Source organism: Bos mutus, chromosome 13 (genome assembly GCF_027580195.1).
Source record: "Bos mutus isolate GX-2022 chromosome 13, NWIPB_WYAK_1.1, whole genome shotgun sequence".
Lineage (NCBI taxonomy): Eukaryota > Metazoa > Chordata > Mammalia > Artiodactyla > Bovidae > Bos > Bos mutus.
Genome location: NC_091629.1, coordinates 75,297,788 through 75,310,575, shown reverse-complemented (window position 1 = coordinate 75,310,575; position 12,788 = coordinate 75,297,788). Strand labels below are relative to the sequence as shown.

Below are 12,788 nucleotides of genomic sequence, written 5' to 3'. Positions count from 1 at the left end.
TAGAGGACTGGAATGCAAAAGTAGGACGCCAAGAGATACCTGGAGTAACAGGCAAATTTGGCATTGGAGTACAAAACAAAGCAGGGCAAAGGCTAATAGAGTTTTCCCAAGAGAATGCACTGGTCATAGAAAACACCCTGTTCCAACAACACAAGAGAAGACTCTACACATGGACATCAACAGATGGTCAACACCAAAATCAGATTGATTCTATTCTTCGAAGCCAAAGATGGAGAAGCTCTACACAGTTAGCAAAAACAACACCAGGAGCTAACTGTGGCTCAGATCATAAACTCCTTATTGCCAAATTCAGACTCAAATTGAAGAAAGTAGGGAAAACCACTAGACCATTCAGGTATGATCTAAATCAAATTCCTTATGATTATACAGTGGAAGTGAGAAACAAATTTAAGGGGCTATATCTGATAGAGTGCCTGATGAACTATGGACGGAGGTTCATGACATTATACAGGAGACAGGGATCAAGACCATCCCCAAGAAAAAGAAATGCAAAAAGGCAAAATGGCTATCTGAGGAGGGCTTACAAATACCTGAGAAAAGAAAAGATGGGAAAAGGCAAAGGAGAAAGGGAAAGATATACCCATTTGAATGCAGAGTTCCAAAGAATAGCAAGGAGAGATAAGAAAGCCTTCCTCAGCAATCAGTGCAAAGAAATAGAGGAAAACAATAAAATGGGAAAGACTAGAGATATCTTCAAGAAAATTAGAGATACTAAGGGAACATTTCAGGCAAAGATGGGCTCAATAAAGGACAGAAATGGTATGTTCCTAACAGAAGCAGAAGATATTAAGAAGAGGTGGCAAGAATACACAGAAGAACTATACAAAAAAGATCTTCACAACCCAGACAACCACAAATGGTGTGATCACTCACCTAGAGCCAGACATCCTGGAATGCAAAGTCAAGTGGGCCTTAGGAAGCATCACTATGAACAAAGCTAGTGGAGGTGATGGAATTCCAATTGAGCTATTTTAAATCCTAAAAGATGATTCTGTGAAAGTGCTGCACTCACTATGCCAGCAAATTTGGAAAACTTAGCAGTGGCCACAGGACTGGAAAAGGTCTGTTTTCACTACAATCCCAAAGAAAGGCACTGCCAAAGAATGTTCAGATTATTGCACAATTGCACTCATCTCACAGGCTAGCAAAGTAATGCTCATAATTCTCCAAGCTAGGCTTCAACAGTAAGTGTACCATGAATTTCCAGATGTTCAAGCTGGATTTAGAAAAGGCAGAGGAACCAGAGATCAAATTGCCAATGTCCATTGGATCATCGAAAAAGGAAGAGAGTTCCAGAAAAACATCTGCTTCTGCTTTATTGACTACACCAAAGTCTTTGTGTGGATCACAATAAACTGTGGAAAATTCTTAGAGATGGGGATAGCAGACCACCTGACCTGCCTCCTGAGAAATCTGTATGCAGGTTAAGAAGCAACAGTTAGAACGGAACATGGAATAACAGACTGGTTCCAAATAGGAAAAGGAGTACGTCAAGGCTGTATATTGGCACCCTGCTTATTTAACTTATATGCAGAGTGCATCATGCGTAATGCCAGACTGGATGAAGCACAAGATGGAATCAAGATTGCCGGGGAAAATATCAATAACCTCAGAGACGCAGATGACACCACCCTTATGGCAGAAAGCAAAGAACTAAAGAGCTTCTTGATGAAAGTGAAAGAGGAAAGTGAAAAAGTTGGCTTAAAACTCAACATTCAGAAAACTAAGATTATGGCATCTGGTTCCATAAAGTCATGGCAAATAAATGGAGAAACAGTGGAAACAGTGAGAGACTTTATTTTCTTTGACTCCAAAATCACTGAAGATGTTGACTGCAGCCATGAAATTAAAAGATGCTTGCTCCTTGGAAGAAAAGCTATGACCAACCTAGACAGTATATTAAAAAACAGAGACATTACTTTGCTAACAAAGGTCCATCTAGTCAAAGCTTTGGTTATGTATGGATGTGATAGTTGGACTATAAAGAAAACTGAGCACCGAAGAACTGATGCTTTTGAACTGTGGTGTTGGAGAAGACTCTTGAGAGTCCCTTGGACTGCAAGGAGATCCAACCAGTCCATCCTAAAGGAAATCAGTCCTGAATATTCGTTAGAAGGACTGATGCTGAAGCTGAAACTTCAATACTTTGACCACCTGATGTGAAGAACTGACTCATTGGAAAAGACTCTGATGCTGGGAAAGATTGAAGGTGAGAGGATAAGATGATGACAGAGGATGAGATGGTTGGATGGCATCACCAACTCGATGGACATGAGTTTGAGAAAGCTCCAGGAGTTGGTGATGGACAGGGAGGCCTGGTGTGCTGCAGTCTGTGGGATCACAAAAAGTCAGACACAACTGAGTGACTGAACTGAACTGTGCAATAAATTGCCATTCAAATTGAACACATTTTTATCCACATACTCAGTACTTAACTAGAACTCCAGAGTCTATAAGTGGTTTTCCAGATTTCTTGGGAAAGACATGGTATCTTTTTTTTTTTTTAATATTTATTTACTTGGCTACATCAGGTCTTAGCTGCAGCATGCAGGATCTTCGTCATGTTGCATGGGATCTTTTGTTGTGACATACAGACCCTTGTTGTGGTGTGCGGGCTCAGTAGTTGAGGGTCATGGGCTGAGTTGTTCCGTGGTATGTGGGATCTTAGTTCCCCAACCAGGGATCAAACCAATAACCCTTGAACTGCAAGATAGATTTTTAACCATCGGACCACCAGGGAAGTCCCAACACTGTATCTTTATTTTGAGGCATGATGGCTGGAGAAATAAGCAGGGAGAGGAAGAAAAGTTCTCCTCCTTCAGAAGAGCTGAGTCTCCCACAAGCCTGGAAGGACACCTTGTCAAAAGAGACACGGAGTCAGAGACAGTCACAGCCACCAGAACCTTAAGGAGACAGCCTGGCACAGGCTTCCAGTGAAGACAGATCCAGAATAAGGGTCCCTGATTCTGCAGATTCAACAAACCCAGAGAAACCAGACAGAGATGAGGAACCGTGTCTGCACTGCCTACAGCCGACATGCTTTCCCCACCTGCTCATCCTTCTGAATTGCTGAGCTTTTAATGTTCACTTGCTTCCTCGAGCTCTCCAGCTCAAGCTCTCAGAAGAAAATTTTAACAACTTCCAAGTAAACAGAGAGAGAGCAAAACAAAAGCCACCAGCAGTAATTTTAGCAAATAGAAGAACTGAAAACAAGAATGTAAGCAGTTAAAAACTATATGACTAAACAGGGTACATTTGAAATTGTTTTGCAAGATTAATAGTAACCTGAACATAGCAGGTAGGAATTGGTAATATAGTTTTGAATGCCATTTATTTTAAGAAATACAAGTTACTTTTGAAAATGTCTACTACATAGAAAATGTTAGCAGGGCCGATAGACTAACAATACTTTGGAAATATAGAGACTTAATTTTTACTAACTGAAATAGCTTCTTGAGGAACTCGAAATAAAAGTTTAGGGACATTTAGATTGAAGACAAAAAGAGAAGAGGACGGCAGAGGATGAGATGGTTAGACAGCATCACCAACTCAATGAACATGAACTTGAGCAAACTTTGGGAGATAGTGAAGGACGGGGAAGCCTGGCGTGCCACAGTCCATGGGGTCGCAAAGAGTCGGACACAACTTAGTGATTGAGCAACAGCAATCACTTAAAATACTTCCTAGAACTTTTAAAAACAGTTGCCAACATTCAAAGGGGGAAAGAACACAGAAATCATATTACAAAATAGAAAAATTCAACAAAAAAGAAATCAAGAAGAAATGTTTAAAATGTAGTAAAAGGATAAAACATCATAAATATTATGTTGACCAAAAATATACATTTAGAACACATTTGCTTACTGAAAGCAAAAGACTGAGCCAAAAACTAAATTCAATTATGGGCTGTAATCAAAATACAACTAAATGAAAGTTATTCTAAAAGGTGAAAAAATGGGAAGATGGGTCCCAACCAGACACCTGATTCCACCTCCCTGGTACAAACAACACTAAAAAAACACCCTCCATGCCCAGGAGAGAGGTTGGGACAGTGGAAGGAGCACTAAAAAGTGCCCAAGAGTAGGGTGTTTGCCAAATCTGCACCTAAAATTTTAAAACCAGGCCCAAAATAGAGCTGGAAATGACACATTTCCAGACAGATACGTACAGAATTGCAAGTGGTATTTTAAGATGTGAAGTGCTGTGCTGCTGCTTATTTTTCTGAACAACTAAAAGAGAGCGGAACTTGGAGCTCAGGGAGGTTTGGACCCTCTCGTGGGTGGATTTAACATTTCACAGGCTGAGGGGAGTGGATGACTGTGATGTTTAAAATGTCATAAACATGAGACAGAGTGAAATGGCAACTTTGAATCGTCATTCAAGCGTTTAAAATCTCTGACCCGTTTTCAATTCGTATCTTCTATACCAGTGTTGGTTTTTGTTAGAATGCTCCCTGATCTGGGCTGTCTCCTTGCAACTGTGTGCCTTATGCAATGTTTTTGGTCACTACAGACTAGCCTTTTTTTTCAATAATATTTTTAATCTGTTGTGAAAGATTAGACATTTTTGACTTTAGGTGTGTGATATTACGCTCTGAATTAGGGATGTCTGGAATGAACAGTCTATTAAGTGTTGAGACTGATACTCTTTTTAAAGTGGCTTGCCTTCAAATTTTTAGCTGGAAAGTCTATAGATTAACTGTCTTTGCTGAAAAGTAGCTGGAATAACTACTGAAATCTATTTAGAAATGGATTCAAAAACTACACAGTTATTTAGATTTTTAGCACTAGGATTGAGAATTGTGTAAAAACTGTTCATAATGTCTGAGTAGTAGCATCAAACAATCAGTAATATCTTCAGGAAGTCCTTGGAGGCCTAGTGGTTAGGATTCGATGCCTTCATTGATGGGCCCAGGTTCGATAACTGGTCAGGGAAATAAGATCCTACAAGCTTCACAGCATGGCCTAAAAAAATAAATAAATAAAAATGAAATGGAAAAAACCCATCAGTATTATCTTTATTATGCAAGATATTTCTGTATGTGGAAGGTGTTTGTTTGAATATATTGATTTAACAATGGCAGACACTGATGCATTCACCCTAAGGCAAGGTATGTGCAGAATTGCTTGTTCTTACGTCACAGGAATTAAGCTTCAAGAAAAGAATAAACTGAAACCTGAAAAATAAATAAATAAATGACCGAAGGTGTGGGACAAATGCAAACAGAAAGGAAAGCAGTTAAGGAAAGTTAAGATTAATGCATGAATTATTAAACATAAGAAGAGATTCATCTTATAAAAATTATGTAGAGAGCCTTCTTCATAATGAAGATCAGTGCAGTGCCCAGAGAGTGTGCATTAAGTAACACAGCAGAGGCATAGATGATTCCTAATTTTTCTATAGAAACTGAAAATTAGTAGGATAATGAATTATCCTAGGAGGTTTCAAAAATCATGTGGGTCAACTTAATGTGCCTGATTAAAAACAAAAGCAACAAAAATAAAAAATGAAATAGTGATAGGAGACTAAAGTAACTTCCACTCTTTGAAAAATGAAGGCAAAAAAAAATAAAGACAAAGAAGACATTGATGGTATAGTTATTGAGTTTAGTTTAATAATTATGTATTTAATGCTGAACTTAAAACGACCAATACAACATTGTAAAGTAGTTTTCCTCCAATTAAAAAATAAACTTAATAAAAAAAGAGAACAAAACATAAATTTTTAGGAAAACTGTTTTGAAAAAAGGAAATAGGAAAAGTTGTTAAAGGCTTTTTTTTAATGATGTTACATACCGTAAAAATAAAATTCATGTTTCCTGAAAAAAAAAAAAAAAAAAAAACCAGTAGATGTAATCTTTTTAAATACTAACTTAATTTTCATACAAATTTACTATATTTTATGCACAAAGCAAACCTCATTAAATTCCAAAAAATGAAATCTACATAGGTCACATTCTTGGGCCACAGTGAAATAAAACTAAAAATTAATACCAAAATTAGAAATGAAACCTTTTTAAAAATCACTTGGAAGTTTTAAAGCCCTGTCCTAAGTAACTCTTGGATCAACATGGAAATGAAGTCACAATGAAATCATATTTAGAAACTAACAATTATGAAAACATCATAGGATCCAACTAGTTGTGTACTCAGAGGAAAATATGTATTCTTACATTACTAAAGTAGTAAAACTGAAGCTAGTAAACTAACCAATCAAAGGAACAAGGGATAAGAGGAAAGCAAAAGTACCGAATTGTTGAAGATTAAAACAGAAAGATAAATTAGAGAAGAGTAATTTCTGTTGTGCTGAGGCACCTATATTTTATAATGACTATATAAGTCACTAGAGGTGATTCTGATGACCACTCAGAGTCACCCACCACTAAGCCAGCATAACCCTGATCCCAAAATTTGGCAAACAAACATTTCATAAAAGGAAAATTATAAGGCAATATTATTTGAGAAAAAAATATATAAGAAATTGGCATTGCATGTTCAAGAGCACAGTCAAATAACAGAATACCGTGAGCAAGTAGTTCTATTCAGGACTGTAAGGATAGTTAACTCAGTAAGACACTTTGTAACCTTGAAAGACCCAAGAAGAAAACACATGAATATTTTGATAGATGTCACTAAAGCAGTTATAAAATTTAGTATCCATTCCTTATAAAACTTTTAATAGGATAAAGAGAAGAGATTCTTGAATGGAATAAAAAAATATCTACTTCAAACAATAAGACTACACTTTGTGATGAAACTTCTGGTTACTAGAAGCTTTCACTTTGAAGTCAGAGAAAAGATGAAGATGTGTTTTTACCACCATTTTAGTAACCTTTGGAAGTACTAGGTAGCATAATTATTCATTAATTTTTTATTCTTTATGTCAATAAATAGCCAATGTATAAGTACCATGTGACAAAATAAGAAATATATGTGCAATTAAAGAAGAGGTGAACAGATGATCTGGTCGCTTCTTTCTCTAGTTTTTAAGCCTTGATTTTTGAGGACTAAAGCGACCCTCTGAAGGGGCTGTTCTCGAGACTATTATAGAGATGAGGGGTGGTGGAGCAGGAGGGACAGGGTCCGAGTCTACTTTCCACCATTTTACATAGTAAACTAACAAACATTTATTAGAAACAACAAATATTTAATGAAGAATTCAATAAAGACCTAAATTCAAAAAAGACAATTTTAAAAATTCAGTAAGTCCATGATCCACAATCAATAAGAGGACATACTGGGGAAAATAATATTATTAATAAACATGAGGAAAAATAGCACAGACCTAGGGGATAAGCTTATGTTGAAAATGTTTAGAACTTATTTGAAGAAAACTATAAGATTTTTATAAAAGACCTAAAAGAATACTTGAAACAAACAGAAAGATATGAGTATCTTAGAAGGGAACATCTCATTCTTAAAATTTGATCCTCTCTTCCCTAATTGAAAGGGTAAATTAAACACAATCCCATGACATAAATAAAAAGAGTGGGCAGTGTGGGTCTAAACTGAAGCTTTAGAGACAGGCACAGTTCGGTCCACCCATTTGTATAAGAAAAAGAACAGTATTTCAAACCAGCTGGAAAAGGATCAATTATGTCATGATTAATTTTGTGATAACTGGCTGATCATATAAAGAAATCATCCAGATTCCTGCCTCACACATAGTATCTTAGTAAGCTGCACTTCGCTAAACTGCTAATGTGTTTACAATTGTAGGTAAAAACAAAAAGTCACCAGAAATAACTGTATAAATAAAACTGAGACTGAGTGAATGACTAAATGGATGAAAGGATGAACAACTGAACAGAATAAAGCTACTCAGACAATTCAAGTACAAAAGGCATTAGTTTTGTGTCCCTTGGTAAGGACCCTGCTGGAAATGTCAGACTGCAGCGCCCTTGATGTGAGCAATGCTTGTGTCTTAGTCCATGGGCTGATGTAACAAAATACCACGCACGGAGTAACTCATAAACAATGAGTGTGCTCCTTGCAGTTCTGGAAGCTGAAAGTCTGAGATCAGGGAACCAGCGTGGCGGGTGGGGCCCTCTTCTGAGCTGCCGACACCTCCTTGTGTGTTTCCTCATGTGGTGGAAGGGGTGAGGCTGGCTTTTTGGGGCCTCTTTTGTAAGGGCACAAATTCTATTTATGAGGGCTCCATTCTCGAAACCCCACCAAACCTCACCTCCAGATACCAACACTCAGGACATTAGGTTTTCACCGTATGGATTTTAGGGGAACACAAGCATTCAGACTCCAGCCGCCACTTCACTAGCTTGTCACTTATCAACCCTCAGCCCTGCAACCCATAATGACCTCCGGTCTTTCCAATTGTACTCACCTCACCTGGCAGAATCCGCTTATGTGGCAGGGATCCATTCTAAATGATCTCCATGCAACACAAGCTGCTCAGGTCCATAGAACACAGGGACTCTTCTTGTTCGGAGAGACAAGTTGCTCCCAAGCCACCACTAGCCACAGCTATCCTTTGGATTTCACAAACCTGATTCAGACAATGGTCCACCGTGTGCCTGTGCTTCAGGGAATCAGAAATAGCTTTCCCAGAAACATAAGGCAAAAGATACAACAAAATGAAACATTTAAACTTCTGTACCAAAAAAAAAAAAGAACAAACAATGTCAACTAAGAGTCAAAGAACAAAATTAGAATTATTCACCTATATGTAACAAGACATTCATATTCTTAATGTGTAAAGTGAAAGTGATAGTCACTCAGTCGTCTCTGACTCTTTGCAACCCCATGGACTGTAGCCCAGCAGGCTACTCTGTCTGTGGAATTCTCCAGAATACTGGAGTGGGTTGCCATGCCCTTCTCCAGGGGATCTTCCTGACCCAGGGATCGAACCTGCGTCTAGCTCCTCCCGCATTGCAGGCAGTTTCTTTACAGTCTGAGCCACCAGGGAAGTCCAGGGATGTGTAAAGACTCTTACAAATCAAAAGAAAGAGAACATCCCAGTTTAAGAAGTGGGCCAAGATTTTGACAAATTTCAAAGCAGACCAAACTTCAGAATTAGGACAGTGTGATGTTCCTCATCCCACTTTTTCATTATCACCTCCTCTATGATACTTTAACAGCCCAGAGACACTAAGTATTTGTCTACATGGTACGCAGATATCTCTGCTTTACCTAAAAGTAGAGTAAGGTACGCTCCCTCCAAAAACCAATTTTCAACCGTTTGGGAGCAATATCCCTGTTTAGAATGCATATGTTACCTTTCAGGGAGGAGGATGGTGATCAAGGAGGGACTTCCTGGAAGCTGTTCATATTGTTTGCTTGTTTGTTTATCTTGATGCAGTTATGTGAGTTCTGTTTATGAAATTTCATAGAGCTCCATATGGACAATTTGTTTCCTTTTCTCTATGTATGGCTAGTTTAAATGAAAATTTAATTTTTAAAAGTAGATTCAGTACATAACTGGACAATTAAGAAAAATAAATATAAATGGTCAATGAGCCTGTGAAAAATACTCTGCACTTAAAGAAAAAGTGATGAAGATGCAGAGTTACCATCTTTTACTTCATTGGCAAAAGACAAAAAATAAGATCCCATAGTTTCAAAAGAGTAAAGAAAAGGGTACCCTTATATACTATATTGTTGATAGAATAAATTGCAGGACAATTTGAAAATGTATCAACAATAAGCTATTTAACTCAGCAGTTCCATTTTGAGACAGTTTGCTTTGAAAAATTTGAAGGTGTTCAATGAGGTATGATTGAGAATAATCATTGAATTATATTTAATAATAGAAAAAAATGAAATAAGTGAATTTCCAGCCATAGGAAATTGATTAGATATACTTGGTAGATCTGTTTAACATAATATTAATTAGTCATGCAGAGTTATAATGTAGTTGCTCAGCAGAACGATTGAGAAGAAAGTCTCTGGGATGAGGTTGCTGGGATTCAAATACTAGTTCTTCATTTGAATGGACCAGGGCCTGAGACGGAGAAGGCAATGGCAACCCACTCCAGTACTCTTGCCTGGAAAATCCCGTGGACGCAGGAGCCTGGTAGGCTGCAGTCTATGGGGTCGCACAGAGTCGGACACAACTGAAGCGACTTAGCAGCAGCAGCAGCAGAAATGGTTGCACAGTTACAAGAGACCTTGAGACCTTAAGGTGGCAGCTGGCAACTGCTAACAGGTATTGTTTTGAGAATGGCAGGTGCTGTCCTTGAGTTTGTTAGAGTTCAGAAAAGTCAGGTTCTCAGTGATACAGGAACATGTCTGAAACCGCGTCCAGAACGGCCACCTTGCTCCATTTCGGATGCCTGAAACACAGTTACTCTATTTTGGTTTTTAAATGCATTCTTTTCTTTAATGGTTAAATTAGAACCATTTGACAGGCCACAGACAAGTTACTCTAGTTAGCATGTGTGCTGTGCTTACTTCCTCAGTCGTGTCCGACTCTGCGACCCCATGGACTGTAGCCCTCCAGGCGCTTCTGTCCGTGGAGATTCTCCAGGAAAGAATATTGGAATAGGTTGCCTTGCCCTTCTCCAGGGAATCTTCCCAACCCAGGGATCAAACCCAGTTTGCAATGCAAACTGCATTGCAGCCAGATTCTTTACCATCTGAATCACCAGGGGAGCCTCCAAAGTGCAACTTGCTGAAACCCGGGATTGAACCAAGGACCTTTAGATCTTCAGCCTAACACTCTCCTAACTGAGCTATTTTGGCAACTTAGCATAAAGACTTGACATTTGTGTCTCTATTCACAATTACTTCAACTAGTTAGCATAAAGTTTTTTAAATCATGTGTAGGCCAGGATGATTTCCCCATACATCAATATGTGAAAATTTCTTCCATCAATTTCTCCCCTCTTCTCTACTTTTGGTCAGCAAAGAGATGTAGCTTCTTGGTCTTTCTTTCCCTGTGTACTGGATGGTTAAAAGGGGATGTGTTGTCATGTACCCCAATATTCACAGCAGCACTGGTTACAATAGCCAGGACATGGAAGCAACCTAAATGTCCAACAACATATGAATAGACAAAAAGATGTAGCACATGAATATGATGGAATATTGCTCAGCCACCAAAAGGAACAAACTGGATCATTTGTAGTGACGTGGATGGACTCTAGGTGGATGGACCTAGAGTGTGTCATACAGAGCGAAGTAAGTTGGAAAGAGAAAAATAAATATCATATATGAATGCATATATGTGGAATCTAGAAAATGGTACAGATGAACCTATTTGCAAGACAGGAATAGACACAGATGTCAAAAACAGACATGTGGACACAGATGGGGAAAGGAAGGGTGGGACCAATTGGGAGAGTACTGGCATATATAGACTGCTGTATGTAAAATAGACAGCTGGTGGGAAGCTACTGTAAAGCGCAGGGAGCTCAACGCTGTGATGACCTAGAGGGGTGGAGTGGCGGGGGCAGAAGGAAGGTTCAAGAGGGAGAGTGTATGTGTGTGCATATAGCTGACCCACTTCATTGCACCGCAGAAACTAACACAACATTGTAAAGCAATTGTAGTCTAATAAAAAAATAAATTTTTTTAAATTAAGATTTCAAAAAGTGGATGTGTAGTAATAGCATATTATCTGAATCCACGTGCTCTGTAAGTCCTCTGGGCTGCCATCTGCCTCACTACAAAAAGTGTGCTGGGACTTCGCTGGCAATTTAGTGGCTAAGATTCCATGCTTCCAACGCCAGGGAGGTGGCTTCCATCCCTGGTCAGAGAACTGAGATCCCACATGCCATGTGGCATGGCCAAATTTTTTTTCAATTAAAAAGTTAGCTGATATAGATAAGTACTTGGGAAGATGAATCCCCTAGATTTAAGAGCAATTGTCCAGATTTCTGAATTCGCTGCACATCAGGGTATATCAAGCTATAGTCTCCTTTACTTCATTTAGACTAACAATCCTGTTAAATCCAAATATACTAAGGATACGGGTTAACTTTCATTGACATTGGTACTTGTGTATATCGTTTAACCACTGATAATGTCAAACAATAATCAGTCTCAAAGCTGCCAAGAACAAAGAACTTTGTTTGGGATCTTAAGAATTGTAGTTCAGGAAACAGATTTGAAAGAGTCTTCTGAAGGGAAAGCAACATCTCTCAAGAGTCACACACACTGAATCTGAACCTTGGCTCTAGACTTACTAACCACTGCCCTCGGGCAAGTGAACTAAACCCTGGTTTTGGTGTCCTTACCTGTAAAACAAGTTCATAACTTCAAAAAGTTGTATGACAATTAATTAATTTAAAGCTTGAAATGTTTCAGTAGGGCAGGTTATCACATTGCTAAGGAGATAGCCTGCCCGTATTAGCTCTATCTCCTTTGGGTAAGTGGCATCACTTCTGTGTCTATTTCTTCATTGATAAGATAAGGACCAGGGTGCCTATTTTATAGAGTGTGTGAAGGTGTAATGATTAAATTAAATCACCACAGTACATAAGTGGACCCTCATTAGAAGTTGATTCCCCTTCTTTCTTCTACCTTTGTATTTAGAAGTGGGTTTTTAAAGACAGAATCAAATGTGAATTTGCTCTGTACAGTAGATAATAGTGTATTAATAATAATGGTACTGGGATTATATAAGCAAATTCCCCTGTTTTTAGGAAATAGTGAAATGTTTAAGGGTAGAAAAGGCATCATGATTGTAATGTATGAAGTAGTTCAGAAAAAATTACATTTTATATATATAATATATAAAAAGAGAGAGAATGGTGTTTAAAGAAGCATACTAAAATGATAACATTTAGGGAATCTTGAGTGAAAAGTATT

General features: G+C 38.2%; 1 protein-coding gene and 1 non-coding gene across 2 annotated transcripts in view; one reads left to right on the top strand and one right to left on the bottom strand.

The window, feature by feature from the left end:
- SPTLC3 (serine palmitoyltransferase long chain base subunit 3) overlaps positions 1-12,788 on the top strand; it is a 158,434-nt gene that overhangs the window by 63,940 nt on the left and 81,706 nt on the right. The window lies entirely within an intron of this gene.
- Positions 10,646-10,718, bottom strand: TRNAF-GAA (transfer RNA phenylalanine (anticodon GAA)). Its single transcript has one exon. It is a non-coding gene; the product is annotated as a tRNA-Phe (tRNA).